The 15,771-nt window shown below is 57.1% G+C and overlaps 19 non-coding genes across 19 annotated transcripts; all 19 read right to left on the bottom strand.

The window, feature by feature from the left end:
• Window positions 1-511: 511 nt before the first annotated feature.
• LOC140412890 (5S ribosomal RNA) lies at window positions 512-630 on the bottom strand. The gene has a single exon (XR_011942077.1). It is a non-coding gene; the product is annotated as a 5S ribosomal RNA (ribosomal RNA).
• Window positions 631-1,324: 694 nt separating this feature from the next.
• LOC140414845 (5S ribosomal RNA) lies at window positions 1,325-1,443 on the bottom strand. Its single transcript, XR_011943973.1, has one exon. It is a non-coding gene; the product is annotated as a 5S ribosomal RNA (ribosomal RNA).
• A 694-nt stretch (window positions 1,444-2,137) lies between these two features.
• Window positions 2,138-2,256, bottom strand: LOC140413707 (5S ribosomal RNA). Its single transcript, XR_011942864.1, has one exon. It is a non-coding gene; the product is annotated as a 5S ribosomal RNA (ribosomal RNA).
• A 694-nt stretch (window positions 2,257-2,950) lies between these two features.
• Window positions 2,951-3,069, bottom strand: LOC140412889 (5S ribosomal RNA). Its single transcript, XR_011942076.1, has one exon. It is a non-coding gene; the product is annotated as a 5S ribosomal RNA (ribosomal RNA).
• A 694-nt stretch (window positions 3,070-3,763) lies between these two features.
• On the bottom strand, window positions 3,764-3,882 carry LOC140412888 (5S ribosomal RNA). The gene has a single exon (XR_011942075.1). It is a non-coding gene; the product is annotated as a 5S ribosomal RNA (ribosomal RNA).
• A 694-nt stretch (window positions 3,883-4,576) lies between these two features.
• On the bottom strand, window positions 4,577-4,695 carry LOC140414844 (5S ribosomal RNA). The gene has a single exon (XR_011943972.1). It is a non-coding gene; the product is annotated as a 5S ribosomal RNA (ribosomal RNA).
• Window positions 4,696-5,389: 694 nt separating this feature from the next.
• Window positions 5,390-5,508, bottom strand: LOC140413706 (5S ribosomal RNA). Its single transcript, XR_011942863.1, has one exon. It is a non-coding gene; the product is annotated as a 5S ribosomal RNA (ribosomal RNA).
• Window positions 5,509-6,202: 694 nt separating this feature from the next.
• LOC140412887 (5S ribosomal RNA) lies at window positions 6,203-6,321 on the bottom strand. Its single transcript, XR_011942074.1, has one exon. It is a non-coding gene; the product is annotated as a 5S ribosomal RNA (ribosomal RNA).
• Window positions 6,322-7,015: 694 nt separating this feature from the next.
• LOC140412886 (5S ribosomal RNA) lies at window positions 7,016-7,134 on the bottom strand. The gene has a single exon (XR_011942073.1). It is a non-coding gene; the product is annotated as a 5S ribosomal RNA (ribosomal RNA).
• A 694-nt stretch (window positions 7,135-7,828) lies between these two features.
• On the bottom strand, window positions 7,829-7,947 carry LOC140414940 (5S ribosomal RNA). Its single transcript, XR_011944066.1, has one exon. It is a non-coding gene; the product is annotated as a 5S ribosomal RNA (ribosomal RNA).
• Window positions 7,948-8,641: 694 nt separating this feature from the next.
• On the bottom strand, window positions 8,642-8,760 carry LOC140412884 (5S ribosomal RNA). Its single transcript, XR_011942071.1, has one exon. It is a non-coding gene; the product is annotated as a 5S ribosomal RNA (ribosomal RNA).
• A 694-nt stretch (window positions 8,761-9,454) lies between these two features.
• LOC140412883 (5S ribosomal RNA) lies at window positions 9,455-9,573 on the bottom strand. The gene has a single exon (XR_011942070.1). It is a non-coding gene; the product is annotated as a 5S ribosomal RNA (ribosomal RNA).
• Window positions 9,574-10,267: 694 nt separating this feature from the next.
• On the bottom strand, window positions 10,268-10,386 carry LOC140412882 (5S ribosomal RNA). Its single transcript, XR_011942069.1, has one exon. It is a non-coding gene; the product is annotated as a 5S ribosomal RNA (ribosomal RNA).
• Window positions 10,387-11,080: 694 nt separating this feature from the next.
• Window positions 11,081-11,199, bottom strand: LOC140414270 (5S ribosomal RNA). Its single transcript, XR_011943410.1, has one exon. It is a non-coding gene; the product is annotated as a 5S ribosomal RNA (ribosomal RNA).
• A 690-nt stretch (window positions 11,200-11,889) lies between these two features.
• On the bottom strand, window positions 11,890-12,008 carry LOC140414269 (5S ribosomal RNA). Its single transcript, XR_011943409.1, has one exon. It is a non-coding gene; the product is annotated as a 5S ribosomal RNA (ribosomal RNA).
• A 694-nt stretch (window positions 12,009-12,702) lies between these two features.
• LOC140413544 (5S ribosomal RNA) lies at window positions 12,703-12,821 on the bottom strand. The gene has a single exon (XR_011942708.1). It is a non-coding gene; the product is annotated as a 5S ribosomal RNA (ribosomal RNA).
• A 694-nt stretch (window positions 12,822-13,515) lies between these two features.
• On the bottom strand, window positions 13,516-13,634 carry LOC140412881 (5S ribosomal RNA). The gene has a single exon (XR_011942068.1). It is a non-coding gene; the product is annotated as a 5S ribosomal RNA (ribosomal RNA).
• A 690-nt stretch (window positions 13,635-14,324) lies between these two features.
• On the bottom strand, window positions 14,325-14,443 carry LOC140414563 (5S ribosomal RNA). The gene has a single exon (XR_011943701.1). It is a non-coding gene; the product is annotated as a 5S ribosomal RNA (ribosomal RNA).
• A 694-nt stretch (window positions 14,444-15,137) lies between these two features.
• Window positions 15,138-15,256, bottom strand: LOC140412880 (5S ribosomal RNA). Its single transcript, XR_011942067.1, has one exon. It is a non-coding gene; the product is annotated as a 5S ribosomal RNA (ribosomal RNA).
• Between the last annotated feature and the right edge of the window lie 515 nt (window positions 15,257-15,771).

Below are 15,771 nucleotides of genomic sequence, written 5' to 3'. Positions count from 1 at the left end.
CGTCCCCACCTAGCTCTCTTTTTTCTTCTCCACCTCCCCAAGGAAAACTGCAAGCCCTGCCCACCTCACACCAGCCTGCCGCCTGCACGCTGCTGCCTTTCCACATTGCAACGCTGCGCACTTCTCTCAGCACAGCCAGCACAAGGGTCAGGCAGGCAATGCAAGCCAGCTCTCTCTTCCTTCGCTTTCCACACCAGCCCCAATGCCACAACTTGCATTCATGCGGCGCCTTCAGGCTAGGTGAGAGAACGTCCTGCCGACACACTGGCTTGCGGCCACACGGGCCAGCTGGCGTGCCCATCAAAGTGCAGCACGCCAAGGCACACAACCGTGCTGCGTTGCAAAGGCCCGGCAAAGCTGCAGCAGCTGAATGGCCCGACCAAGCCGCCTGCCTGAGTTGAGCCCGCAGGCAAGTGTTGGGAGGAATGGCGAGGACGCAGAGAGCAGCAAAAGGTTGGCCTGCCTCTGGTGTGGAGAGTGCTTGGCGTGAGCAGTCTCTGCTGGCCGCAAAAGCCTACTGCACCTGGTATTCCCAGGCGGTCTCCCATCCAAGTACTAACCAGGCCTGAGTCTGCTTAGCTTCCGAGATCAGACGAGATCGGGCGTTTTCAGACTAGTATGGCCGTAGGCATCTGCGCCACCGTCTTCTCGCCTATTCAAGCTGGCCACCCTAGCAACCTCGCCACTTCTTCTTTCCGGTTGTTTTCAATTTTTTCTCTCTCTTTTTCTACTTCTACTTCTACTTCTCCTCCTCTTTCTCTCCTTCACCTGCTAATTCTAGCCTATATGCCTGATACTCGCTCCCCTTCATGCCGTCCCCACTTGGCTCTCTTTTTTATTCTCCACCTCCCCAATGAAAACTGCAAGCCCCGCCCACCTCACACCAGCCTGCCGCCTGCACGCTGCTGCCTTTCCACATTGCAACGCTGCGCACTTCTCTCAGCACAGCCAGCACAAGGGTCAGGCAGGCAATGCAAGCCAGCTCTCTCTTCCTTCGCTTTCCACACCAGCCCCAATGCCACAACTTGCATTCATGCGGCGCCTTCAGGCTAGGAGAGAGAACGTCCTGCCGACACACTGGCTTGCGGCCACACGGGCCAGCTGGCGTGCCCATCAAAGTGCAGCACGCCAAGGCACACAACCGTGCTGCGTTGCAAAGGCCCGGCAAAGCTGCAGCAGCTGAATGGCCCGACCAAGCCGCCTGCCTGAGTTGAGCCCGCAGGCAAGTGTTGGGAGGAATGGCGAGGACGCAGAGAGCAGCAAAAGGTTGGCCTGCCTCTGGTGTGGAGAGTGCTTGGCGTGAGCAGTCACTGCTGGCCGCAAAAGCCTACTGCACCTGGTATTCCCAGGCGGTCTCCCATCCAAGTACTAACCAGGCGTGAGTCTGCTTAGCTTCCGAGATCAGACGAGATCGGGCGTTTTCAGACTAGTATGGCCGTAGGCAGCTGCAGCACCGTCTTCTCGCCTATTCAAGCTGGCCACCCTAGCACCCTCGCCACTTCTTCTTTCCGGTTGTTTTCAATTTTTTCTCTCTCTTTTTCTACTTCTACTTCTACTTCTCCTACTCTTTCTCTCCTTCTCCTGCTAATTCTAGCCTATATGCCTGATACTCGCTCCCCTTCATGCCGTCCCCACCTAGCTCTCTTTTTTCTTCTCCACCTCCCCAAGGAAAACTGCAAGCCCCGCCCACCTCACACCAGCCTGCCGCCTGCACGCTGCTGCCTTTCCACATTGCAACGCTGCGCACTTCTCTCAGCACAGCCAGCACAAGGGTCAGGCAGGCAATGCAAGCCAGCTCTCTCTTCCTTCGCTTTCCACACCAGCCCCAATGCCACAACTTGCATTCATGCGGCGCCTTCAGGCTAGGAGAGAGAACGTCCTGCCGACACACTGGCTTGCGGCCACACGGGCCAGCTGGCGTGCCCATCAAAGTGCAGCACGCCAAGGCACACAACCGTGCTGCGTTGCAAAGGCCCGGCAAAGCTGCAGCAGCTGAATGGCCCGACCAAGCCGCCTGCCTGAGTTGAGCCCGCAGGCAAGTGTTGGGAGGAATGGCGAGGACGCAGAGAGCAGCAAAAGGTTGGCCTGCCTCTGGTGTGGAGAGTGCTTGGCGTGAGCAGTCTCTGCTGGCCGCAAAAGCCTACTGCACCTGGTATTCCCAGGCGGTCTCCCATCCAAGTACTAACCAGGCCTGAGTCTGCTTAGCTTCCGAGATCAGACGAGATCGGGCGTTTTCAGGCTAGTATGGCCGTAGGCATCTGCACCGCCGTCTTCTCGCCTATTCAAGCTGGCCACCCTAGCAACCTCGCCACTTCTTCTTTCCGGTTGTTTTCAATTTTTTCTCTCTCTTTTTCTACTTCTACTTCTACTTCTCCTCCTCTTTCTCTCCTTCACCTGCTAATTCTAGCCTATATGCCTGATACTCGCTCCCCTTCATGCCGTCCCCACTTGGCTCTCTTTTTTCTTCTCCACCTCCCCAATGAAAACTGCAAGCCCCGCCCACCTCACACCAGCCTGCCGCCTGCACGCTGCTGCCTTTCCACATTGCAACGCTGCGCACTTCTCTCAGCACAGCCAGCACAAGGGTCAGGCAGGCAATGCAAGCCAGCTCTCTCTTCCTTCGCTTTCCACACCAGCCCCAATGCCACAACTTGCATTCATGCGGCGCCTTCAGGCTAGGAGAGAGAACGTCCTGCCGACACACTGGCTTGCGGCCACACGGGCCAGCTGGCGTGCCCATCAAAGTGCAGCACGCCAAGGCACACAACCGTGCTGCGTTGCAAAGGCCCGGCAAAGCTGCAGCAGCTGAATGGCCCGACCAAGCCGCCTGCCTGAGTTGAGCCCGCAGGCAAGTGTTGGGAGGAATGGCGAGGACGCAGAGAGCAGCAAAAGGTTGGCCTGCCTCTGGTGTGGAGAGTGCTTGGCGTGAGCAGTCACTGCTGGCCGCAAAAGCCTACTGCACCTGGTATTCCCAGGCGGTCTCCCATCCAAGTACTAACCAGGCCTGAGTCTGCTTAGCTTCCGAGATCAGACGAGATCGGGCGTTTTCAGACTAGTATGGCCGTAGGCATCTGCAGCACCGTCTTCTCGCCTATTCAAGCTGGCCACCCTAGCACCCTCGCCACTTCTTCTTTCCGGTTGTTTTCAATTTTTTCTCTCTCTTTTTCTACTTCTACTTCTACTTCTCCTCCTCTTTCTCTCCTTCACCTGCTAATTCTAGCCTATATGCCTGATACTCGCTCCCCTTCATGCCGTCCCCACTTGGCTCTCTTTTTTCTTCTCCACCTCCCCAAGGAAAACTGCAAGCCCCGCCCACCTCACACCAGCCTGCCGCCTGCACGCTGCTGCCTTTCCACATTGCAACGCTGCGCACTTCTCTCAGCACAGCCAGCACAAGGGTCAGGCAGGCAATGCAAGCCAGCTCTCTCTTCCTTCGCTTTCCACACCAGCCCCAATGCCACAACTTGCATTCATGCGGCGCCTTCAGGCTAGGAGAGAGAACGTCCTGCCGACACACTGGCTTGCGGCCACACGGGCCAGCTGGCGTGCCCATCAAAGTGCAGCACGCCAAGGCACACAACCGTGCTGCGTTGCAAAGGCCCGGCAAAGCTGCAGCAGCTGAATGGCCCGACCAAGCCGCCTGCCTGAGTTGAGCCCGCAGGCAAGTGTTGGGAGGAATGGCGAGGACGCAGAGAGCAGCAAAAGGTTGGCCTGCCTCTGGTGTGGAGAGTGCTTGGCGTGAGCAGTCTCTGCTGGCCGCAAAAGCCTACTGCACCTGGTATTCCCAGGCGGTCTCCCATCCAAGTACTAACCAGGCCTGAGTCTGCTTAGCTTCCGAGATCAGACGAGATCGGGCGTTTTCAGACTAGTATGGCCGTAGGCATCTGCACCACCGTCTTCTCGCCTATTCAAGCTGGCCACCCTAGCAACCTCGCCACTTCTTCTTTCCGGTTGTTTTCAATTTTTTCTCTCTCTTTTTCTACTTCTACTTCTACTTCTCCTCCTCTTTCTCTCCTTCACCTGCTAATTCTAGCCTATATGCCTGATACTCGCTCCCCTTCATGCCGTCCCCACTTGGCTCTCTTTTTTCTTCTCCACCTCCCCAATGAAAACTGCAAGCCCCGCCCACCTCACACCAGCCTGCCGCCTGCACGCTGCTGCCTTTCCACATTGCAACGCTGCGCACTTCTCTCAGCACAGCCAGCACAAGGGTCAGGCAGGCAATGCAAGCCAGCTCTCTCTTCCTTCGCTTTCCACACCAGCCCCAATGCCACAACTTGCATTCATGCGGCGCCTTCAGGCTAGGAGAGAGAACGTCCTGCCGACACACTGGCTTGCGGCCACACGGGCCAGCTGGCGTGCCCATCAAAGTGCAGCACGCCAAGGCACACAACCGTGCTGCGTTGCAAAGGCCCGGCAAAGCTGCAGCAGCTGAATGGCCCGACCAAGCCGCCTGCCTGAGTTGAGCCCGCAGGCAAGTGTTGGGAGGAATGGCGAGGACGCAGAGAGCAGCAAAAGGTTGGCCTGCCTCTGGTGTGGAGAGTGCTTGGCGTGAGCAGTCACTGCTGGCCGCAAAAGCCTACTGCACCTGGTATTCCCAGGCGGTCTCCCATCCAAGTACTAACCAGGCGTGAGTCTGCTTAGCTTCCGAGATCAGACGAGATCGGGCGTTTTCAGACTAGTATGGCCGTAGGCAGCTGCAGCACCGTCTTCTCGCCTATTCAAGCTGGCCACCCTAGCACCCTCGCCACTTCTTCTTTCCGGTTGTTTTCAATTTTTTCTCTCTCTTTTTCTACTTCTACTTCTACTTCTCCTACTCTTTCTCTCCTTCTCCTGCTAATTCTAGCCTATATGCCTGATACTCGCTCCCCTTCATGCCGTCCCCACCTAGCTCTCTTTTTTCTTCTCCACCTCCCCAAGGAAAACTGCAAGCCCCGCCCACCTCACACCAGCCTGCCGCCTGCACGCTGCTGCCTTTCCACATTGCAACGCTGCGCACTTCTCTCAGCACAGCCAGCACAAGGGTCAGGCAGGCAATGCAAGCCAGCTCTCTCTTCCTTCGCTTTCCACACCAGCCCCAATGCCACAACTTGCATTCATGCGGCGCCTTCAGGCTAGGAGAGAGAACGTCCTGCCGACACACTGGCTTGCGGCCACACGGGCCAGCTGGCGTGCCCATCAAAGTGCAGCACGCCAAGGCACACAACCGTGCTGCGTTGCAAAGGCCCGGCAAAGCTGCAGCAGCTGAATGGCCCGACCAAGCCGCCTGCCTGAGTTGAGCCCGCAGGCAAGTGTTGGGAGGAATGGCGAGGACGCAGAGAGCAGCAAAAGGTTGGCCTGCCTCTGGTGTGGAGAGTGCTTGGCGTGAGCAGTCTCTGCTGGCCGCAAAAGCCTACTGCACCTGGTATTCCCAGGCGGTCTCCCATCCAAGTACTAACCAGGCCTGAGTCTGCTTAGCTTCCGAGATCAGACGAGATCGGGCGTTTTCAGGCTAGTATGGCCGTAGGCATCTGCACCGCCGTCTTCTCGCCTATTCAAGCTGGCCACCCTAGCAACCTCGCCACTTCTTCTTTCCGGTTGTTTTCAATTTTTTCTCTCTCTTTTTCTACTTCTACTTCTACTTCTCCTCCTCTTTCTCTCCTTCACCTGCTAATTCTAGCCTATATGCCTGATACTCGCTCCCCTTCATGCCGTCCCCACTTGGCTCTCTTTTTTCTTCTCCACCTCCCCAATGAAAACTGCAAGCCCCGCCCACCTCACACCAGCCTGCCGCCTGCACGCTGCTGCCTTTCCACATTGCAACGCTGCGCACTTCTCTCAGCACAGCCAGCACAAGGGTCAGGCAGGCAATGCAAGCCAGCTCTCTCTTCCTTCGCTTTCCACACCAGCCCCAATGCCACAACTTGCATTCATGCGGCGCCTTCAGGCTAGGAGAGAGAACGTCCTGCCGACACACTGGCTTGCGGCCACACGGGCCAGCTGGCGTGCCCATCAAAGTGCAGCACGCCAAGGCACACAACCGTGCTGCGTTGCAAAGGCCCGGCAAAGCTGCAGCAGCTGAATGGCCCGACCAAGCCGCCTGCCTGAGTTGAGCCCGCAGGCAAGTGTTGGGAGGAATGGCGAGGACGCAGAGAGCAGCAAAAGGTTGGCCTGCCTCTGGTGTGGAGAGTGCTTGGCGTGAGCAGTCACTGCTGGCCGCAAAAGCCTACTGCACCTGGTATTCCCAGGCGGTCTCCCATCCAAGTACTAACCAGGCCTGAGTCTGCTTAGCTTCCGAGATCAGACGAGATCGGGCGTTTTCAGACTAGTATGGCCGTAGGCATCTGCAGCACCGTCTTCTCGCCTATTCAAGCTGGCCACCCTAGCACCCTCGCCACTTCTTCTTTCCGGTTGTTTTCAATTTTTTCTCTCTCTTTTTCTACTTCTACTTCTACTTCTCCTCCTCTTTCTCTCCTTCACCTGCTAATTCTAGCCTATATGCCTGATACTCGCTCCCCTTCATGCCGTCCCCACTTGGCTCTCTTTTTTCTTCTCCACCTCCCCAAGGAAAACTGCAAGCCCCGCCCACCTCACACCAGCCTGCCGCCTGCACGCTGCTGCCTTTCCACATTGCAACGCTGCGCACTTCTCTCAGCACAGCCAGCACAAGGGTCAGGCAGGCAATGCAAGCCAGCTCTCTCTTCCTTCGCTTTCCACACCAGCCCCAATGCCACAACTTGCATTCATGCGGCGCCTTCAGGCTAGGAGAGAGAACGTCCTGCCGACACACTGGCTTGCGGCCACACGGGCCAGCTGGCGTGCCCATCAAAGTGCAGCACGCCAAGGCACACAACCGTGCTGCGTTGCAAAGGCCCGGCAAAGCTGCAGCAGCTGAATGGCCCGACCAAGCCGCCTGCCTGAGTTGAGCCCGCAGGCAAGTGTTGGGAGGAATGGCGAGGACGCAGAGAGCAGCAAAAGGTTGGCCTGCCTCTGGTGTGGAGAGTGCTTGGCGTGAGCAGTCACTGCTGGCCGCAAAAGCCTACTGCACCTGGTATTCCCAGGCGGTCTCCCATCCAAGTACTAACCAGGCCTGAGTCTGCTTAGCTTCCGAGATCAGACGAGATCGGGCGTTTTCAGACTAGTATGGCCGTAGGCATCTGCACCACCGTCTTCTCGCCTATTCAAGCTGGCCACCCTAGCAACCTCGCCACTTCTTCTTTCCGGTTGTTTTCAATTTTTTCTCTCTCTTTTTCTACTTCTACTTCTACTTCTCCTCCTCTTTCTCTCCTTCACCTGCTAATTCTAGCCTATATGCCTGATACTCGCTCCCCTTCATGCCGTCCCCACTTGGCTCTCTTTTTTCTTCTCCACCTCCCCAATGAAAACTGCAAGCCCCGCCCACCTCACACCAGCCTGCCGCCTGCACGCTGCTGCCTTTCCACATTGCAACGCTGCGCACTTCTCTCAGCACAGCCAGCACAAGGGTCAGGCAGGCAATGCAAGCCAGCTCTCTCTTCCTTCGCTTTCCACACCAGCCCCAATGCCACAACTTGCATTCATGCGGCGCCTTCAGGCTAGGAGAGAGAACGTCCTGCCGACACACTGGCTTGCGGCCACACGGGCCAGCTGGCGTGCCCATCAAAGTGCAGCACGCCAAGGCACACAACCGTGCTGCGTTGCAAAGGCCCGGCAAAGCTGCAGCAGCTGAATGGCCCGACCAAGCCGCCTGCCTGAGTTGAGCCCGCAGGCAAGTGTTGGGAGGAATGGCGAGGACGCAGAGAGCAGCAAAAGGTTGGCCTGCCTCTGGTGTGGAGAGTGCTTGGCGTGAGCAGTCACTGCTGGCCGCAAAAGCCTACTGCACCTGGTATTCCCAGGCGGTCTCCCATCCAAGTACTAACCAGGCCTGAGTCTGTTTAGCTTCCGAGATCAGACGAGATTGGGCGTTTTCAGACTAGTATGGCCGTAGGCAGCTGCAGCACCGTCTTCTCGCCTATTCAAGCTGGCCACCCTAGCACCCTCGCCACTTCTTCTTTCCGGTTGTTTTCAATTTTTTCTCTCTCTTTTTCTACTTCTACTTCTACTTCTCCTACTCTTTCTCTCCTTCTCCTGCTAATTCTAGCCTATATGCCTGATACTCGCTCCCCTTCATGCCGTCCCCACCTAGCTCTCTTTTTTCTTCTCCACCTCCCCAAGGAAAACTGCAAGCCCCGCCCACCTCACACCAGCCTGCCGCCTGCACGCTGCTGCCTTTCCACATTGCAACGCTGCGCACTTCTCTCAGCACAGCCAGCACAAGGGTCAGGCAGGCAATGCAAGCCAGCTCTCTCTTCCTTCGCTTTCCACACCAGCCCCAATGCCACAACTTGCATTCATGCGGCGCCTTCAGGCTAGGAGAGAGAACGTCCTGCCGACACACTGGCTTGCGGCCACACGGGCCAGCTGGCGTGCCCATCAAAGTGCAGCACGCCAAGGCACACAACCGTGCTGCGTTGCAAAGGCCCGGCAAAGCTGCAGCAGCTGAATGGCCCGACCAAGCCGCCTGCCTGAGTTGAGCCCGCAGGCAAGTGTTGGGAGGAATGGCGAGGACGCAGAGAGCAGCAAAAGGTTGGCCTGCCTCTGGTGTGGAGAGTGCTTGGCGCGAGCAGTCTCTGCTGGCCGCAAAAGCCTACTGCACCTGGTATTCCCAGGCGGTCTCCCATCCAAGTACTAACCAGGCCTGAGTCTGCTTAGCTTCCGAGATCAGACGAGATCGGGCGTTTTCAGACTAGTATGGCCGTAGGCATCTGCACCACCGTCTTCTCGCCTATTCAAGCTGGCCACCCTAGCAACCTCGCCACTTCTTCTTTCCGGTTGTTTTCAATTTTTTCTCTCTCTTTTTCTACTTCTACTTCTACTTCTCCTCCTCTTTCTCTCCTTCACCTGCTAATTCTAGCCTATATGCCTGATACTCGCTCCCCTTCATGCCGTCCCCACTTGGCTCTCTTTTTTCTTCTCCACCTCCCCAATGAAAACTGCAAGCCCCGCCCACCTCACACCAGCCTGCCGCCTGCACGCTGCTGCCTTTCCACATTGCAACGCTGCGCACTTCTCTCAGCACAGCCAGCACAAGGGTCAGGCAGGCAATGCAAGCCAGCTCTCTCTTCCTTCGCTTTCCACACCAGCCCCAATGCCACAACTTGCATTCATGCGGCGCCTTCAGGCTAGGAGAGAGAACGTCCTGCCGACACACTGGCTTGCGGCCACACGTGCCAGCTGGCGTGCCCATCAAAGTGCAGCACGCCAAGGCACACAACCATGCTGCGTTGCAAAGGCCCGGCAAAGCTGCAGCAGCTGAATGGCCCGACCAAGCCGCCTGCCTGAGTTGAGCCCGCAGGCAAGTGTTGGGAGGAATGGCGAGGACGCAGAGAGCAGCAAAAGGTTGGCCTGCCTCTGGTGTGGAGAGTGCTTGGCGTGAGCAGTCTCTGCTGGCCGCAAAAGCCTACTGCACCTGGTATTCCCAGGCGGTCTCCCATCCAAGTACTAACCAGGCCTGAGTCTGCTTAGCTTCCGAGATCAGACGAGATCGGGCGTTTTCAGACTAGTATGGCCGTAGGCATCTGCAGCACCGTCTTCTCGCCTATTCAAGCTGGCCACCCTAGCAACCTCGCCACTTCTTTTTTCCGGTTGTTTTCAATTTTTTCTCTCTCTTTTTCTACTTCTACTTCTACTTCTCCTCCTCTTTCTCTCCTTCACCTGCTAATTCTAGCCTATATGCCTGATACTCGCTCCCCTTCATGCCGTCCCCACTTGGCTCTCTTTTTTCTTCTCCACCTCCCCAATGAAAACTGCAAGCCCCGCCCACCTCACACCAGCCTGCCGCCTGCACGCTGCTGCCTTTCCACATTGCAACGCTGCGCACTTCTCTCAGCACAGCCAGCACAAGGGTCAGGCAGGCAATGCAAGCCAGCTCTCTCTTCCTTCGCTTTCCACACCAGCCCCAATGCCACAACTTGCATTCATGCGGCGCCTTCAGGCTAGGAGAGAGAACGTCCTGCCGACACACTGGCTTGCGGCCACACGGGCCAGCTGGCGTGCCCATCAAAGTGCAGCACGCCAAGGCACACAACCGTGCTGCGTTGCAAAGGCCCGGCAAAGCTGCAGCAGCTGAATGGCCCGACCAAGCCGCCTGCCTGAGTTGAGCCCGCAGGCAAGTGTTGGGAGGAATGGCGAGGACGCAGAGAGCAGCAAAAGGTTGGCCTGCCTCTGGTGTGGAGAGTGCTTGGCGTGAGCAGTCTCTGCTGGCCGCAAAAGCCTACTGCACCTGGTATTCCCAGGCGGTCTCCCATCCAAGTACTAACCAGGCCTGAGTCTGCTTAGCTTCCGAGATCAGACGAGATCGGGCGTTTTCAGACTAGTATGGCCGTAGGCATCTGCAACACCGTCTTCTCGCCTATTCAAGCTGGCCACCCTAGCACCCTCGCCACTTCTTCTTTCCGGTTGTTTTCAATTTTTTCTCTCTCTTTTTCTACTTCTACTTCTACTTCTCCTCCTCTTTCTCTCCTTCTCCTGCTAATTCTAGCCTATATGCCTGATACTCGCTCCCCTTCATGCCATCCCCACCGAGCTCTCTTTTTTCTTCTCCACCTCCTCAAGGAAAACTGCAAGCCCCGCGTACCTCACACCAGCCTGCCGCCTGCACGCTGCTGCCTTTCCACATTGCAACGCTGCGCACTTCTCTCAGCACAGCCAGCACAAGGGTCAGGCAGGCAATGCAAGCCAGCTCTCTCTTCCTTTGCTTTCCACACCAGCCCCAATGCAACAACTTGCATTCATGCGGCGCCTTCAGGCTAGGAGAGAGAACGTCCTGCCGACACACTGGCTTGCGGCCACACGGGCCAGCTGGCGTGCCCATCAAAGTGCAGCACGCCAAGGCACACAACCGTGCTGCGTTGCAAAGGCCCGGCAAAGCTGCAGCAGCTGAATGGCCCGACCAAGCCGCCTGCCTGAGTTGAGCCCGCAGGCAAGTGTTGGGAGGAATGGCGAGGACGCAGAGAGCAGCAAAAGGTTGGCCTGCCTCTGGTGTGGAGAGTGCTTGGCGTGAGCAGTCACTGCTGGCCGCAAAAGCCTACTGCACCTGGTATTCCCAGGCGGTCTCCCATCCAAGTACTAACCAGGCCTGAGTCTGCTTAGTTTCCGAGATCAGACGAGATCGGGCGTTTTCAGACTAGTATGGCCGTAGGCATCTGCAGCACCGTCTTCTCGCCTATTCAAGCTGGCCACCCTAGCACCCTCGCCACTTCTTCTTTCCGGTTGTTTTCAATTTTTTCTCTCTCTTTTTCTACTTCTACTTCTACTTCTCCTCCTCTTTCTCTCCTTCTCCTGCTAATTCTAGCCTATATGCCTGATACTCGCTCCCCTTCATGCCGTCCCCACCTAGCTCTCTTTTTTCTTCTCCACCTCCCCAAGGAAAACTGCAAGCCCCGCCCACCTCACACCAGCCTGCCGCCTGCACGCTGCTGCCTTTCCACATTGCAACGCTGCGCACTTCTCTCAGCACAGCCAGCACAAGGGTCAGGCAGGCAATGCAAGCCAGCTCTCTCTTCCTTCGCTTTCCACACCAGCCCCAATGCCACAACTTGCATTCATGCGGCGCCTTCAGGCTAGGAGAACGTCCTGCCGACACACTGGCTTGCGGCCACACGGGCCAGCTGGCGGGCCCATCAAAGTGCAGCACGCCAAGGCACCCAACCGTGCTGCGTTGCAAAGGCCCGGCAAAGCTGCAGCAGCTGAATGGCCCGACCAAGCCGCCTGCCTGAGTTGAGCCCGCAGGCAAGTGTTGGGAGGAATGGCGAGGACGCAGAGAGCAGCAAAAGGTTGGCCTGCCTCTGGTGTGGAGAGTGCTTGGCGTGAGCAGTCTCTGCTGGCCGCAAAAGCCTACTGCACCTGGTATTCCCAGGCGGTCTCCCATCCAAGTACTAACCAGGCCTGAGTCTGCTTAGTTTCCGAGATCAGACGAGATCGGGCGTTTTCAGACTAGTATGGCCGTAGGCATCTGCAGCACCGTCTTCTCGCCTATTCAAGTTGGCCACCCTAGCACCCTCGCCACTTCTTCTTTCCGGTTGTTTTCAATTTTTTCTCTCTCTTTTTCTACTTCTACTTCTACTTCTCCTCCTCTTTCTCTCCTTCTCCTGCTAATTCTAGCCTATATGCCTGATACTCGCTCCCCTTCATGCCGTCCCCACCTAGCTCTCTTTTTTCTTCTCCACCTCCCCAAGGAAAACTGCAAGCCCCGCCCACCTCACACCAGCCTGCCGCCTGCACGCTGCTGCCTTTCCACATTGCAACACTGCGCACTTCTCTCAGCACAGCCAGCACAAGGGTCAGGCAGGCAATGCAAGCCAGCTCTCTCTTCCTTCGCTTTCCACACCAGCCCCAATGCCACAACTTGCATTCATGCGGCGCCTTCAGGCTAGGAGAGAGAACGTCCTGCCGACACACTGGCTTGCGGCCACACGGGCCAGCTGGCGTGCCCATCAAAGTGCAGCACGCCAAGGCACACAACCGTGCTGCGTTGCAAAGGCCCGGCAAAGCTGCAGCAGCTGAATGGCCCGACCAAGCCGCCTGCCTGAGTTGAGCCCGCAGGCAAGTGTTGGGAGGAATGGCGAGGACGCAGAGAGCAGCAAAAGGTTGGCCTGCCTCTGGTGTGGAGAGTGCTTGGCGTGAGCAGTCTCTGCTGGCCGCAAAAGCCTACTGCACCTGGTATTCCCAGGCGGTCTCCCATCCAAGTACTAACCAGGCCTGAGTCTGCTTAGCTTCCGAGATCAGACGAGATCAGGCGTTTTCAGACTAGTATGGCCGTAGGCATCTGCAGCACCGTCTTCTCGCCTATTCAAGCTGGCCACCCTAGCACCCTCGCCACTTCTTCTTTCCGGTTGTTTTCAATTTTTTCTCTCTCTTTTTCTACTTCTACTTCTACTTCTCCTCCTCTTTCTCTCCTTCTCCTGCTAATTCTAGCCTATATGCCTGATACTCGCTCCCCTTCATGCCATCCCCACCGAGCTCTCTTTTTTCTTCTCCACCTCCTCAAGGAAAACTGCAAGCCCCGCCTACCTCACACCAGCCTGCCGCCTGCACGCTGCTGCCTTTCCACATTGCAACGCTGCGCACTTCTCTCAGCACAGCCAGCACAAGGGTCAGGCAGGCAATGCAAGCCAGCTCTCTCTTCCTTCGCTTTCCACACCAGCCCCAATGCCACAACTTGCATTCATGCGGCGCCTTCAGGCTAGGAGAGAGAACGTCCTGCCGACACACTGGCTTGCGGCCACACGGGCCAGCTGGCGTGCCCATCAAAGTGCAGCACGCCAAGGCACACAACCGTGCTGCGTTGCAAAGGCCCGGCAAAGCTGCAGCAGCTGAATGGCCCGACCAAGCCGCCTGCCTGAGTTGAGCCCGCAGGCAAGTGTTGGGAGGAATGGCGAGGACACAGAGAGCAGCAAAAGGTTGGCCTGCCTCTGGTGTGGAGAGTGCTTGGCGTGAGCAGTCACTGCTGGCCGCAAAAGCCTACTGCACCTGGTATTCCCAGGCGGTCTCCCATCCAAGTACTAACCAGGCCTGAGTCTGCTTAGCTTCCGAGATCAGACGAGATCGGGCGTTTTCAGACTAGTATGGCCGTAGGCATCTGCAGCACCGTCTTCTCGCCTATTCAAGCTGGCCACCCTAGCACCCTCGCCACTTCTTCTTTCCGGTTGTTTTCAATTTTTTCTCTCTCTTTTTCTACTTCTACTTCTACTTCTCCTCCTCTTTCTCTCCTTCTCCTGCTAATTCTAGCCTATATGCCTGATACTCGCTCCCCTTCATGCCGTCCCCACCTAGCTCTCTTTTTTCTTCTCCACCTCCCCAAGGAAAACTGCAAGCCCCGCCCACCTCACACCAGCCTGCCGCCTGCACGCTGCTGCCTTTCCACATTGCAACGCTGCGCACTTCTCTCAGCACAGCCAGCACAAGGGTCAGGCAGGCAATGCAAGCCAGCTCTCTCTTCCTTCGCTTTCCACACCAGCCCCAATGCCACAACTTGCATTCATGCGGCGCCTTCAGGCTAGGAGAACGTCCTGCCGACACACTGGCTTGCGGCCACACGGGCCAGCTGGCGGGCCCATCAAAGTGCAGCACGCCAAGGCACCCAACCGTGCTGCGTTGCAAAGGCCCGGCAAAGCTGCAGCAGCTGAATGGCCCGACCAAGCCGCCTGCCTGAGTTGAGCCCGCAGGCAAGTGTTGGGAGGAATGGCGAGGACGCAGAGAGCAGCAAAAGGTTGGCCTGCCTCTGGTGTGGAGAGTGCTTGGCGTGAGCAGTCTCTGCTGGCCGCAAAAGCCTACTGCACCTGGTATTCCCAGGCGGTCTCCCATCCAAGTACTAACCAAGCCTGAGTCTGCTTAGCTTCCGAGATCAGACGAGATCGGGCGTTTTCAGACTAGTACGGCCGTAGGCATCTGCAGCACCGTCTTCTCGCCTATTCAAGTTGGCCACCCTAGCACCCTCGCCACTTCTTCTTTCCGGTTGTTTTCAATTTTTTCTCTCTCTTTTTCTACTTCTACTTCTACTTCTCCTCCTCTTTCTCTCCTTCTCCTGCTAATTCTAGCCTATATGCCTGATACTCGCTCCCCTTCATGCCGTCCCCACCTAGCTCTCTTTTTTCTTCTCCACCTCCCCAAGGAAAATTGCAAGCCCCGCCCACCTCACACCAGCCTGCCGCCTGCACGCTGCTGCCTTTCCACATTGCAACGCTGCGCACTTCTCTCAGCACAGCCAGCACAAGGGTCAGGCAGGCAATGCAAGCCAGCTCTCTCTTCCTTCGCTTTCCACACCAGCCCCAATGCCACAACTTGCATTCATGCGGCGCCTTCAGGCTAGGAGAGAGAACGTCCTGCCGACACACTGGCTTGCGGCCACACGGGCCAGCTGGCGTGCCCATCAAAGTGCAGCACGCCAAGGCACACAACCGTGCTGCGTTGCAAAGGCCCGGCAAAGCTGCAGCAGCTGAATGGCCCGACCAAGCCGCCTGCCTGAGTTGAGCCCGCAGGCAAGTGTTGGGAGGAATGGCGAGGACGCAGAGAGCAGCAAAAGGTTGGCCTGCCTCTGGTGTGGAGAGTGCTTGGCGTGAGCAGTCACTGCTGGCCGCAAAAGCCTACTGCACCTGGTATTCCCAGGCGGTCTCCCATCCAAGTACTAACCAGGCCTGAGTCTGCTTAGCTTCCGAGATCAGACGAGATCGGGCGTTTTCAGACTAGTATGGCCGTAGGCATCTGCAGCACCGTCTTCTCGCCTATTCAAGCTGGCCACCCTAGCACCCTCGCCACTTCTTCTTTCCGGTTGTTTTCAATTTTTTCTCTCTCTTTTTCTACTTCTACTTCTACTTCTCCTCCTCTTTCTCTCCTTCTCCTGCTAATTCTAGCCTATATGCCTGATACTCGCTCCCCTTCATGCCGTCCCCACCTAGCTCTCTTTTTTCTTCTCCACCTCCCCAAGGAAAACTGCAAGCCCCGCCCACCTCACACCAGCCTGCCGCCTGCACGCTGCTGCCTTTCCACATTGCAACGCTGCGCACTTCTCTCAGCACAGCCAGCACAAGGGTCAGGCAGGCAATGCAAGCCAGCTCTCTCTTCCTTCGCTTTCCACACCAGCCCCAATGCCACAACTTGCATTCATGCGGCGCCTTCAGGCTAGGAGAACGTCCTGCCGACACACTGGCTTGCGGCCACACGGGCCAGCTGGCGGGCCCATCAAAGTGCAGCACGCCAAGGCACCCAACCGTGCTG

The sequence above is a fragment of the Scyliorhinus torazame genome, chromosome 4, assembly GCF_047496885.1.
Source record: "Scyliorhinus torazame isolate Kashiwa2021f chromosome 4, sScyTor2.1, whole genome shotgun sequence".
Classification (NCBI taxonomy): domain Eukaryota; kingdom Metazoa; phylum Chordata; class Chondrichthyes; order Carcharhiniformes; family Scyliorhinidae; genus Scyliorhinus; species Scyliorhinus torazame.
Note: the sequence above shows the minus strand (reverse complement) of the source record. Positions and strands in the feature narration are given on the sequence as shown.